A 13,296-nucleotide genomic window follows, 5' to 3' on the forward strand; every position below is an offset into this window, starting at 1 on the left:
GTTTACCCCCATACATACTCCATAAGAAATGCCATGAGCTCAGAAGGGCTGATTTTCCTATTGAGCAGGTTTTTGCAAAATGAAATGCTAAAAAAAGAAATTAAAAAGAAAAGATGGCTCCTTCTGCTTCGCCTTGCCGCTGTGTCTCACACTGGATTGCACCTGAAAAGGAACCTTGCCAAGCTTGAAGTTCAATTTATCAGCAGAGTCAAGATTGATTTGTTACACCACCAATGCTGAGGAAATGAATGTCTCCATTCTGTTCCCATCCAATCCCAGCAAATCTTTGTTTTCTTCAGGTCACCTGTGTAATGTAAGAAGCTGACATTCCTCAGATAAAAAGGAGGTGGAGGGGGGAAACCTCTTGCAAAATACAAATTAACTGTCTATATCTACCAAAGATAGTACTAGAAATTAATGCTGGCTGGTATGTGAAGCGAAGCCCTGGTTTTATATACATTCCTGTAGCTCACGGGATGATTGCAGATTTTTGATACAGGTAGGAGAAATGGTGGAACTACTCCAAAGGGTGCTTTTTGGACTAAAGCAGTTCTAAACACCTGCATTGTAATCTTTTATTCAAACAGACCTTTGGCCTTTTTGTAAATGCAGTTTGGTCAAGCAGCTTTGTTTTAAACAAGTGTGCTGTTTGGATATCTGCCTTTTTTTTCCTACCTCAGTTCTTTGGTGTGCTTTGTGCTCAGCTGTGGTTAACTTTCCTGAGCACCAAAGCTGTGTGAAGAAACAGAATTGTCTTCCACTTTTGTATATGCGTTACTGTTTGCACATTGTGGGGTTTGTGTCTTTGTGCGTTTTGGGTTGGAATGTAGAAGCTCAGGAAGCCAAGAGACTGCAACATTTGCGGGAGGTTCCACAGAAGGAATCCAGCAGTGGAGGGACAAGGTTGCAGGAGGTTAAAGAGATTCTCAGAGCAGGAATGAGGAATTAGAAATGGAGGTTGCAAACATGAACGAGGAACTGTTCTCCTGAAGGACTGGAGGAGGAGAGGAGAAGAAAAGGCAGGCTAGCCGAAATCAGAGAGGAAAGAAGGAGGTTGGCGACAAGAGAGATGGCCTGCTCAGTGGTGCCATCTTCCAGACTATTTTCCTTGCAGAAATCCTTCTGTTGCCAACACCATCATCTTTTTGGCACCATCTCAATGCCTTCTGCATTTCACCACATATGGTGGCATAGTGAGGCCAAATTCTCATTGTGACTTTTTATTTGTGTTACACTGTTTTTCAATTTTGTATCTGAAAGAGTCTATATTATCTTTTATTTATCACAGTTTTAATCTTTTTTTCATTGGAGTCTTACAATCCTTCCATAAAACAAACCTCAGCGAAAAACCTCTGAGAATACAAATTATTTGTGATGTGTAATTTTTGTGAACCAGCCAGAGAGCTTTGGCTGCTAGATGGTATAGAAATGAAAGAAATATACTAGATCACAGCAGTAAGAAATCAAAACAAAACACCAAGTTTCTCAAGTGATTGGATATTGCAGCTGAGATTATATTCCATTGAAGATTCAACCTTTGCTGAATTTAGGATGATTCTGCTGCTCAGCTGTAAATCCGATCCTCAGCTGTATGAGAATTTGCTTTTAGAAACTGACCCTTACATAGGGCATCTGAAAAGATAGATGTAATCTAGAGCAGTGGTTTTCAACCACCAGTCTACAGACCAGTGCCGATCTGTGAGAGATTCCCTGCTGGACAGGGGTTGGGGGGCTGCATCCCGCTTGTTCTGGACCAAAGTGGGGGCGGGCTGTGGTCCACCACCTCTTCCTGAGGTGGCTTTGCATTCATGGGGGTGCGCCTGTGCCACCGGGGAGACCAAGGAGGAAAGAGATGGGTCAGTGGGATCCACACTTTGCCGATTTTGGTATTTTGTTCTTTTGTTGGCACTTTTGTTACTTGGCTTCTGGTTGTTTTGGAGAATTTTCATTTCTTTAGTATTGTGTTCAGCAACTAATACACAGAACACTCTATTTTGTGCATGGTGCTTTTTGTCTCTGCCTCAGTGGTCCCTGAGGTGGTTTTCCTGTTTTTGCCAGTCCCCAGAGGTAGAAAGGTTGAAAATCCTTGATCTAGAGTAAGGGCTTTGCCTCTGGTAGTTGATACTGTAGGACATACCTGGTTGGTCAGCATTAGGCAGGAGCTGGCTAGTCACGTCCCAAGAATCTACTCAACAATAGAGAATTACCAACAGCCAGGGACTGAACAATCTCCCACCAAAAGCCCTCAGCCCAGCCCTAAGGTGACCCAGCCTCCCAGGTAAGTGCAGGAACCACCTGAATTTAAACATTCTGTGCTCGCAGTGGGAATTTCAATCCAATGAGCGTCTGTCATTGCAATCTGGTTGAAGGCAACCTGCCTTCTGGGTCAATTGCCATTTTGCTTCCATCGATCTTATTCCCAAGAGAAAAAAAACACTGTTTTCCAATTTCTCATCCTTGTCATGCTTAACTGGGCCAAGCGTGCCATGGTCTGGAGCCCTTGTATCCTGGAATACCGTATTTTTCCGTTTACAAGACGCTACTTTTTCTTAAAAACATTTACTTAAAAATGGAGGTGTGTCTTATACACAGGGGGCCAAGAGGAGAACTGCAGGCACACTTGGGGTGGGGGGGAGAGACTGGCGCAATCACGCACGGGGAGGGCAGCAGTGGGGCAGCGAAGTGGCGCACACCGGCAGGGGGGCGGCGAGGTGGTGCATGGCAGCAGCTTGCTTGCTGGAGATGGGTAGGAAGAGTGGGGGGCATGCTATACATGGGGGCATTTTATAGACGGAAAAATACGGTAAGTAAAAAGGAAGATGGTTCTAACCATTCCTCATTTTTTCAAGAGATGGCAATGGATGTCCTTTCTAAAATCACTCTCTGTCAATTAGTTTTCTTCCCTGAATTTCATTTTTACGCTCATTTCCTAGTATTTGTTGCCGTTCTATACAACTGGGTCTCAAATATGAAGAAGCAACATGTTAAATGTTTACATTATTTCACTTTGATTGAGAGGTGCACCATCCCTCTAAGTCAAATAGGAGGTGATAGAAAGACCCTGGGGAGTGACTGCCAGCCGGGATAGAATTTTCTGGGCTCGATAGACTAGAAATCTGACAGCTTGCAAGTTTCTTGTGAAAGGATCTGGGGGTGTGAGCATGCTGAAGAAGGTTAGTGGTACAGAAAAATAAGCCCTATGAAGAAAGGAAGTGGGTAAGTTTTGTTGGACAAGACTGGGGGAAGCCCTGAATCACAGCACTTTGAAAAATGTGAAGGCTCCTGAAGCTATCAAAGGTTAGTGGATTGTTCTCAGGAGGGCAGGACTGAATCTATTGAGCTCCAAGAGGAGGAATATAGATTTCAGATAAATCTTGCCATCAACATTTTAAGAATATTTTGACATTGGAAGCAATAACCTACAGGAGCCTTCCCCAACCTGCTGCTTTCCAGATGTGTTGGCCTGCAATTCCCATGATCCTTTGCCAGCAGGGCTCTTTTTCAGTCCCTGCTGTCTCCATAGTACCAATGGAGGAAGACTAGTAGCAATACAACTTTCTACACTCCAGACAAAGAGGCTTCCAAAAGTAGTCCTCCTTTCACCTGTGTGGGCCATGGCACTGGAGAAGTCCAGAGACCCTACAGTTGCACCTGTGGAGGAGTTACATCCTGCTGTTCAGTTGCAGAGCACATGTTTTGCATGTTGGGGTCCCAGGTCCAATTTCTGGGGTCTCCAGGGAAAAGCCCCAGGTGCCAAGAAGTTATGGGAACAGGCCAGATGGGGTACTGGGTGAGGCAGAGGTCTGCCTCAACATAAGACAGTTCTACATGATGTGATCACAGCTCCTGACAAAGACACAGCTGGTATTTCGGTGCACATGTCCAATCATGCAGAATGTGAGCAAACAATAGAAAAGGATACCTATAGTTTCTGGAAACCTAAACTAGGAAGGTAGTTTCTGGAAACCTAAACTATGACACACACTACTGCAGCTTTAAAGCCAGAGAAAGGTAAATTGCAAGTACTAAATTCCCAGATCTGACCCTATTTGGCCCACCTGGTGGGTGCCCAAAGATAAAATCTTCCTCATGGAGCAGGAACAAAATCAGGAAAAAGTTATGTCCTATTGGTTAGCAGGGAGCACTTAATTCTGCTGTGGAACTGACATTGGGAACTTAAAAAAAATCTACTGAAAAATTCTTTGGTGATGAAGCAGTAGAGATAATTAAAGAAAAGAAAAAGGATGAAAGCTACAATGAGGTTGGAAAGTTGTGGCCAGCATAAGAACAATTAAAATTCTCCAAATCTCAGTAATCAGCAAGATGCAAATTGGATAGAGAATGGGAAGGCTTTTACCCCTTTCTTCCTCTCAAATATACACAGCTTAATTAGAGAAAGGCATGCAGAGTACTTTAAAGAGGCGAGAGCCCATCTCTGCATTTTTACATATGGCTCAGTTCTAGGTCTTTAGACCAGTATAATCTGTTTTTATAAACAAATAACACATTCATTTCCATGAATAGTCCACATTTCTAATGCAAATCATCTTCCCTGGTGCTGCTCTACAGAGAATAATATCCCATATAATTACCACGCATATTTACCAAATACATTTACCCACACTCGCTTGCAGCTCATAAAAATCTTTTGCAGAAAAACAGGCCTACAAACACAGCAAGGCTGCAATTTCTATGCCTTGATGTCCTGGAACATCTCTGTATATGCCATTTTGGCTTGCTTGTTCTTAAGTGCTTCTGCCAGGAGGCACATGTCCGAAGAGAAGCGCGCTACAAGGTTAAGTGCTGGTTTTTGTCTTCCTTTTCCGGCATTAGAAATAGAAGCCTATCATTAAAAGAAAGAGGTGGCATTCCCTCTGTGTGTGCGTGTGCGTGTGCGTGTAGAGGGAGAAGAAGGGCTGGGCTGGCTCCTGGCAGTTTAGGGCTAAATGACAACTCAGCAACTTTTAACCAGCTAAACAAAAACTCCGCCATGACCTCTTAAATTCAGCTCAGTCTGAACCAGGCGACTTTAGACCTTACAGGACACTCCTAGAGCTGATGGAACAGGATGTCAGACTAGCACCTCTTATTTCCAACTTCTAGGCCTGAAACTAAACAATAGAAAGAACTAAACAGAAGAGTGTGGGTTTAGTGCCAAGGCTTACCTGGAAGGAAGAATACAAAACGCTGGAGACAGAGGTTAAATTGATTTACCAAGGGAAAGGGAGAAGAGGAAAGAAAAGGCAGACGAGGACCAAAGCATGATTGGAAACAATGCCTCAAGGAAAAAGCAGCAGAGCTTAGCTAGAGCCGCCTATGCACAGCAAAGCATGGATCTTCCTGTAGGACAGGATGCAACGAATATACACAGAGTCCAACGCAAAGGCAGAAACACAGATGGAGCACATGGGCCACTGTAACCCTCCTGTTCTGATGCTCAAAGTCCTGGCAACAGCAAGAAGATCTGTCATCCAACCACAAGCTGGCTAAAACAGTGCACAAACTGTTCACATATCCTGAAGGTGGAGGGTGAGGGTTCCCACAGGAAAGCTGCTGAGATAACTCAGTCTAGTTAACTGGGCCCTAGTCAGATGTGGAGACTGATGGGTGCATAAGAGAATGGATATAAATCGAATAAACAAATCAATAAACTTACACAGGCATTGCATCACTATGGATCACTGCAATCTGGCAAAATGGAAATTCACAGACTGCTGGAGCACAAATTGAGTTCTTGACATGGTAGATTATTTAAAATTAGTCCAGAAACCATTTGCATTTCTTTGCAAAGAACAGGAAAATACATATTGAGACATTGTGTAAAAATGCATGCTCAGGTGTAGGGGTACCAGCTACGTGTACGTAATATTAAATGGGCAGAGTCAAGGATCATCTTGCAAGCATATGTGGGCTACTTTTAAAACTGTACTTAAAAATACAGCAGCCATTTGGGTGATCTTCCTGTTATGCTCCTGCCGCTGGACAGGTGTATTAAAAGGAGCACTGCACCTGAATGGCCAGGATAGGACAGCAAAGTGGGTTTTTTCCCCACCCCTTCATAAAACATGCAGTGGAGTGTTGCATGTAGCAATGTCTCAGCATCCCCAAATATGTATATGTTGCTGCTGTGAAGTTTCTGTACCTTGTCCTGAAACATAAGATCCACAAAACATCCTGACCAGTATTGGCTGCTCCCATTTCTCTTAGCATTTCCATACAAGTATTGATTTTTAGGGCATTTTCATAGGGGTCATTTTCCCCACGGAAAGACACCATTTAGGAGCCCCTCCTACCTTCCTACAACATCTTTGGCAAGACAGCAGGGGATGCTCTCACTCAGTGTCTCCAGTGGAGACTGGTCCTTGCCTACCAACATTGCATCCAGTCTGGTTTTAGTCTGAATTCTTAAGAAGCTGTCCATGGTGCTAAACCAGATCCTTAAGCTAGGTTCAGCACCAACCATGCATGGTTCCCTTACAATTTGGACTGAAACCCAGAGCGACTACACAATTTCACCTCTTGTCTCTTCTCCAGGCTGAACACACACAACTCCTCCAACGTGTCCTCATTGCACATCATCTTCAGGGACCTGTATTTTAGACTCTCAAATGGTAATTTCCAGACAAAGACCCAGATCCAAAAGATCTACATGATGATGCATGTATTTTAGAAAAATATTTCCCCAAACCTATTATATGACATATCTGTAACAGAACCCCGAATTTTATGCTAAATTTCATTTTAGGCAGAAGCCTTAACATCTGTCCCTTTGTGCACTTCTGTTGCTTAATGTTATGTGCTCTGTTAAGTTGTCTGACTTATGACAACCCAGTTTAGAACACCCTCCAAAAAGTCCTTTGCTTCACAGCCCTGTCCAGCTCTTCTAAAGTCAGTGCTGTGGCTTCCTTCATGGAATTCATGCATCTCATATATCTCTCCTCCTCCTCCTCCAGCATTCCCAAGCAGGATTGTCTTCTCCAGCGAGTCTTCTCCATCTACTCCAGCATTCCCAAGCATGATTGCCATCTCTTTGCCCTCTCATGATGTGCCCAAAGCATAGCAGCCTCAGTTCTGTCATTTTTGCTTTTAGGGAAAGTCCCGGCTTGAATTGATCTAGGACTCACTTGTTCATCTTTATGTTGACTCAGGGTATTTGCAAATCTCTTCACCAGCACCATTTCAAATGCATAGATTTTCTTCCTGTCAGCTTCAGAGTGACTAGAATACAACAGCGGGATGATTTTGGCCTTGCTCTCCAGTGAAATGTCCTTACCCTTGATTATCTTTCCTAATTCCTTCATTGCTGCATTTCCAAGTCTCTGTCTTCAAATTTCTTGGCAGCAGTCTCCCTTTGAATTGATGACTGGGCTGAGGGATGCAAGATCTTGCCCAATTCCAATTCCTCTGTTGTTAACAGAAAAGTTCTGTAATTCTTCTATAGTCATTATATTATTTTTCATAATGTTCAGCTTTTCTTTTCTTTTTTTTTGCATTTTCTTCTTTTGCTTTCATCAGTCGCTTCAATCCATTGCTGCTTTCTGCCAGTAATACAGTAACATCTGCATAATTAATCTGTCTTGCACCAGGTTGCAATCCTTCTTCCTTTAATCCCAATTCAGCTTTCCTCATGATATGTTCTGCATACAGATTGGACAGATAGTGAGATAAAGTACACCCTTGTCTGACCCATTTGTCTATAGGAAATCATTCTGATTCTCCGTATTCCTTCTTAACAGTAGCCTTTTGTCCATTATTCAGGTTATTTTATTTATGTATTTTATTCATTTAAAAATTTTTGGGACCATCCCATTACTGAAGACTCAGGAGAGTTTAACAATACAAAATGTAAAAAAATAAAATAAAAATAAAATACAGTGTCCTAAAATTTAACTAATAAAAAACCCCCAACTAAAACAGTCAGGTCTTAAAACATTGGGAAAATAAAAAGGGTTTGGCCCAGTGCCAAAAGAATAAAGTGCCGGCACCAGGCCAACTTCTCTGGGGAGCAAATTCCACAATTGGGGTGGAATTTGATCAGGATAATCAAACGCTGAGGGACCCCATTTCTTTCAGGAACATTTATAACTTCTTGTGGCCCACATAGTCAAAGGCTTTATAGGCTGCTTTGCCTTTGAAATTCGTTGGTGTGCTTCAGTATCCAGTGTATATTTGTGATATGATACCGAATGCCTCTTTCTTTCCAGAATCCAGTGTGCATGTCAGGCATTTCCTACTTCATATAGAGTAAAATGCTTTGTTGTTCCACCTTGAGCATCACTTTGCATACATGGGAAATTAGTGCGATTGTCCTCTATTGGCTACACTCCTTAGCATCCCTTTTCTTGGCAACTGGAATGTATATCGAATGTTTGCAGTCTGTGGAGCATTGTTCAGCTTTCAAATGTTTGTTTGAATATTTGTTGGCATATTCTTGTTAGAATTTGGACTGATTCAGTCTCTGTAGCTTAGCATTCTCTATTGGTAGTCTATCTGTTCTCGGTGCTTTAGTCTTCCCAAATGCTTTCAGAGCAGCCTTCATTTCACCTCCTAATATTGCAGGCTTTTCCTGATAGGGTCAGAGGTAGTCTATTGTCATTTGATCTTTTCTGAATAGTTCTTCTGCATATTGCCTCACCTTCCCTTTATTTTCTCCTGGTCAGATAGTATGTTGCCCAGTTTGTTTTTCGGCATTCCTAATTGAGGTTTGAACTTTCCTTGGATTTCTTGGGTCTTCTGGAAGAGGTCCCTTGTTTTTCTCTTCTGTTATTCTCGTCTACTTTTTTTGCATTGGCCCTGATAGTTCTGTGCCTCTACATGGCAGTTGCAGAAAAGTTGCATTCAGGATTCTGTCCCTATTTCTGTCACCTTTCACTTTTGTTTCTTTCCTGTCCTTCGAAGTTATGAGTGTTTCTTCTGTTGTCCATCCAGGCCTTTTCTTTCTTTTTGCTATAGTAAATTATCTTCTTGCATTCTTTCCTTATAATGTTTCTGATTTCAGTCTACATGGTCAGCTGAGTTCAGCAATACATATTTCTTATTTATGTTCAAGAATTGGTATTTACGTTGTATTTTGGCACTGTATTTCTGTTAGTGATCTGCGATATTAAATGATATCATGGTCACTACTCCAATCTGCTCCAGGGCTTCTGTTGGCAGCAAGATACAGGCTCACCATTTGCTACATCTGATCACACAGTCGGTTTGATTTCTCTGTTGGCCATCTAGTGATGTCCAGGTGTACAGTCACTGGATCAGCTTCCTGAAATAAATATTTGCAATAAACAGATCACTGGTTTCAGAGAATTCTAGTAGTACTTCTAGTGCTTTGTTTCTAACACTTAGGCCAAATCATCCCACAATGTTTGATTCTGCTTTGTTCTCTACTTTTGTGTTGCAGTCACCTCTGATTATTAGCATGTCTGGTTTGTATTTGTTTATTGATTATTAATTAACATCATGCTCTCAGGGTGGCCGTTACAATAAAATTTCCAATGGGCAATATAAATAAAATAATGCAATTAAAATACAAAAGATTAAATAACATATAAATAACCAGCAAGAATAAAACTTAAGTTAATAAATTAAAGCTAGTCCAAATTAATACAAAAATAGGTGTGTCAGAAAAGAAAAATTTTGGTCAGGCACCTAAACCTCAGCAGAGAAGGTGCCTGAGGAATCTCTGATGGTAATGCATCTCATATATGGGTGCCACAACAGAAAAGGCCCTCCTCCTTGGAGGGAGGAATTCATAGAAACAAAGTGAGTCAGAAGGGGCCTCCTGGGCCATCTAGTCTGAATTCATAGCAGGGTCTCTGTTGATGAACTTAAATGATGGGCAGGAATATATGGAGTAAGGTTCTCCCTAAACTAATGTGGTCCCATGCCATTTAGGGCTTTACCTGTCATAGACAAGACCTTGAATTCAGCCCAGACGCAAACAGAGCAGCTGAGGAAGGAGAGATGTAAAGTGTTCATAAGAACTAGTCCTCGTCAGCAACTGCACAGACCTGTTCTAGATCATGTGAAGAGTCCAGACTATTCCCAAGGGAAGCTCCATGTAGAGAGTATTACAGTAATCCAATCTGGAGGTTACCAGAGCATGAATGAGCGTGGCAAGACTACCTTCATCCAAGTAGGAGCATAGTTTTACCAGCCGAAACTGATAAAAGATGCTCCTGGCTACCAAGTCCACTTGGGCAACTAGGGAGAGCTCGGGCTCCAGGAGCACCCCAAGCAACAAGCCTTGTCCTTTCGTGGGAGTGCAACCCCATCCAAGACAGGTTTACAGTCTCCCAGTTGAAATGGAAGTTTATTCACAGGTCATTTTGATGTGTTAACTATTTCCTCTTGGATCCTTGCATAAATGTTTTCCATTTCTTGTTCAAAATTTGTTGTTAGAGTATAGATTTGAATTATGGTTAAGTTGATAAGTTTTATAAGAATTCTGATTTATATGATTCAGTCGGACTTTGCGTGATGGCCCCTTGGTACCTGTGCTGCATCCCGCTTCAGTGTCAGAGTCACTCCTTTTCTTCTGAGTTCGTCATTTCTAGAATAAAACACTTTGGGTTTGTCTGACTGGAAATGACCCATTCCAGTCTACTTGAGTTCACTCAGACCAAGTATTCTGATGTTTAACTGTTCCATTTCTTATTTTATATTTGCCAGTTTGCCTTGATTTATGCTTCTCACATTCTGTTCTCCAACTGCATGTGTTGTGCAACATCAGACTCCCTTTCTGCCACAGTGCATGTCAATCACTAGAATTCTTTCCTGCTTTGATCTAGCTGCATCATCGGTGACAGCGCTATTCATGCTTGTCCTTTGCCCTTCCAAGGTTGGGTGTCTTCTGACATGAGAGTCTCATCTTCTGGCATAATCCTTTGTTTCATTTTGGATTGGCCTGTCACAGGGTTTTCAGAGTAAGGAGCACTCAGACGTGGTTTACCATCACCTTCTTTGGTGCAACTATCCATAGTTAGCTTGAATACTAACTCTGCTATTATCTGTGAAAGAGCCTTCACCAGTGTCTCCTTCAACTACTAGTACTGCCCAGTCGCTGCCATTCTGAAGTTTAGATGTCCCAGCACCATTAGAGGTGTCCATTCTGTTCTGCTGATGTGACCTTTGCTTCCAAAATGGGTGGATTCATCTTAGTTTGGTGTCTCAGCTTTGACTGGGTGACCCTTCGTGGAGACTGGCCTAGGGAGAGAGTCTGGCTTCTTGGCAGCATTGCTCTAGCCTCCCCTGCCATGCTGAAACCCCCTCACCACACTGAGGCATGCATCTCCAAGTGGGTTTGTGCACTTAAGCTCATCTGAGACTATCATCACAACCTTCTTTTCTTGATACTTCAGTGAGCTGTGATTGACTTGCAGCAGCATCCCCCAACTTGGTGCCCTCCAGATGTTGCTGGATTGCAATTCCCAGCAGTCAGCAGCAAGGAGGAGCAGGCATTGCAGTCCAGCAACATCTGGAGGTCCACTGGTTGCCTGCCCTTTTCACCGAGGAGGGTAGCAGGGACTAGACTCGTAGCTTCAATTTTCTCTATTATAAATCACAGCCCCTTCAGTCAAAGGAGTGCTATTTAAAACCATTTGTAATTTGGAAATTGCTATGGGATCTTAAAATCCTTCTCAGCTTTGGCATTCCTAATTATGTTCTCATGCATATGCATCACCCACCTGCATGCTCATTCATTGTAAAGGGATCAGAAGCCAGCTCTGCAGAGTGGTTTCTTCTACTGCACTATCTTGTAAAGAAAAGATCCAGGTGAAACTCAGCGCCATCCCTCTCCCCTAAATGGGATAATCTTCTCCCAGTGCAATTAAGACAAATCCACCTGCTGTCTGCTCACCCTTGCCTGGATTGATCCTAGTCAGGGGATTATTGCTTATTTGCTGGAAATTATTACAGTGTCCTAACAGGCACTGCCAGAATTCTGTTTGCCTGCTTTTACCATTTTCCTTGTGGTTGTTGATCTGTCGGACCTAGAGAAATTATCTTACAGAAGGAACTTTTCAATACGTAGTGTTCTGTACCCATGGTTTACAGCAGTAAATGGTGTCTTGTTGTTAGCCATATCCCAGTTCATCAGGTCCCAGTTGCAATGTATGGCGTTGAAAGTTGGACTATGAGGAAGGCTGAATGCGAAGAATTGAAGCCTTTCAATTGTGATGCTGGAGGAGACTCCTGCGAGTCCCTTGGATTGCAAAGAGATCAAACCAGTCAATCTTAAAGGAAATCAACCCAGACTGCTCTTTAGAAGGCCAGATACTGAAGATGAAACTCAAATACTTTGGCCACCTAATGAGAAGGAAGGACTCACTGGAAAAGAGCCTAATGCTGGGAATGATTGATGGCAAAAGAAGGGGACGGCAGAGAATGAGGTGGCTAGATGGAGTCACTGGGGCAGTGGGTGTGAGCTTGGATGGACTCTGAGGGATGGTGGAGGGCAAGATTGCCTGGAGGAACGCTGTCAATGGGATCATGATGGGTCGGGCATGACTTTGAGGCTAAGCACAAAAATTCCATCACGTCTGATCAGTGTGATCTGCTTTATGGGAAGGTGATTTCTTAATAAGAATAGACATACACAACAAACTATGCCACCTTGTCCCATGCTCCTAACCAACTTTGCTCAGAACTCCGTGGGGTCGTTTCTCCTCCCCTGCACAAGATACAATCTCTTGGGTGATATGCTGGATAGTATGGATGCAGTGCAAGGAATATCTTTGTGCAAGGTTGTGAATGAAAAAAAAAAAGACCATGACTGTTCCTGCATCTACATCCTTACCTGGATGGGCAGAGCCTAGCAACAGGAGTCCATGCTCCATAACCTCACTCTTGGATTATTGTGATGTGCTCTGCATGGGGCTACCCTTGAAAATGGTCTGGATACTTCCATTGGTACATAAAAGAGCAGGTAGGCTGCTGATAAGCACTGCTAGACAAGACCACATAAAGCCAGCTGTTTATCACCTTCATTGGTAATGATTGAAGTCCAGGCCCAGTTTAGGGTATTGGACATATAAAGTCCTGGCTATCTGAAGGAATGTCTCCTTCTATAGTCATCTGCCCATACCCAAAGGCCCTCTGCTGAGGTCCTTCTCTGGAGCCCTCTTTGAAAGAGGCTAGAAGACTGGCTACCAGGGGCAGAGCCTTTTCGGTGGTAGTGCCTCATTTGTGCAATCTGCTCTCCAGAGAGGTCTGCCTAGTGCAGACTCTTTATTCAGTTCAGCATCAGGCTAAAACCTTTTTATTTACCCAGTATTAATTTTTTTTCTCAACATAAAC

Source organism: Varanus komodoensis, unplaced genomic scaffold, assembly GCF_004798865.1.
Source record: "Varanus komodoensis strain SLA01 unplaced genomic scaffold, ASM479886v1 scaffold1, whole genome shotgun sequence".
Classification (NCBI taxonomy): domain Eukaryota; kingdom Metazoa; phylum Chordata; class Lepidosauria; order Squamata; family Varanidae; genus Varanus; species Varanus komodoensis.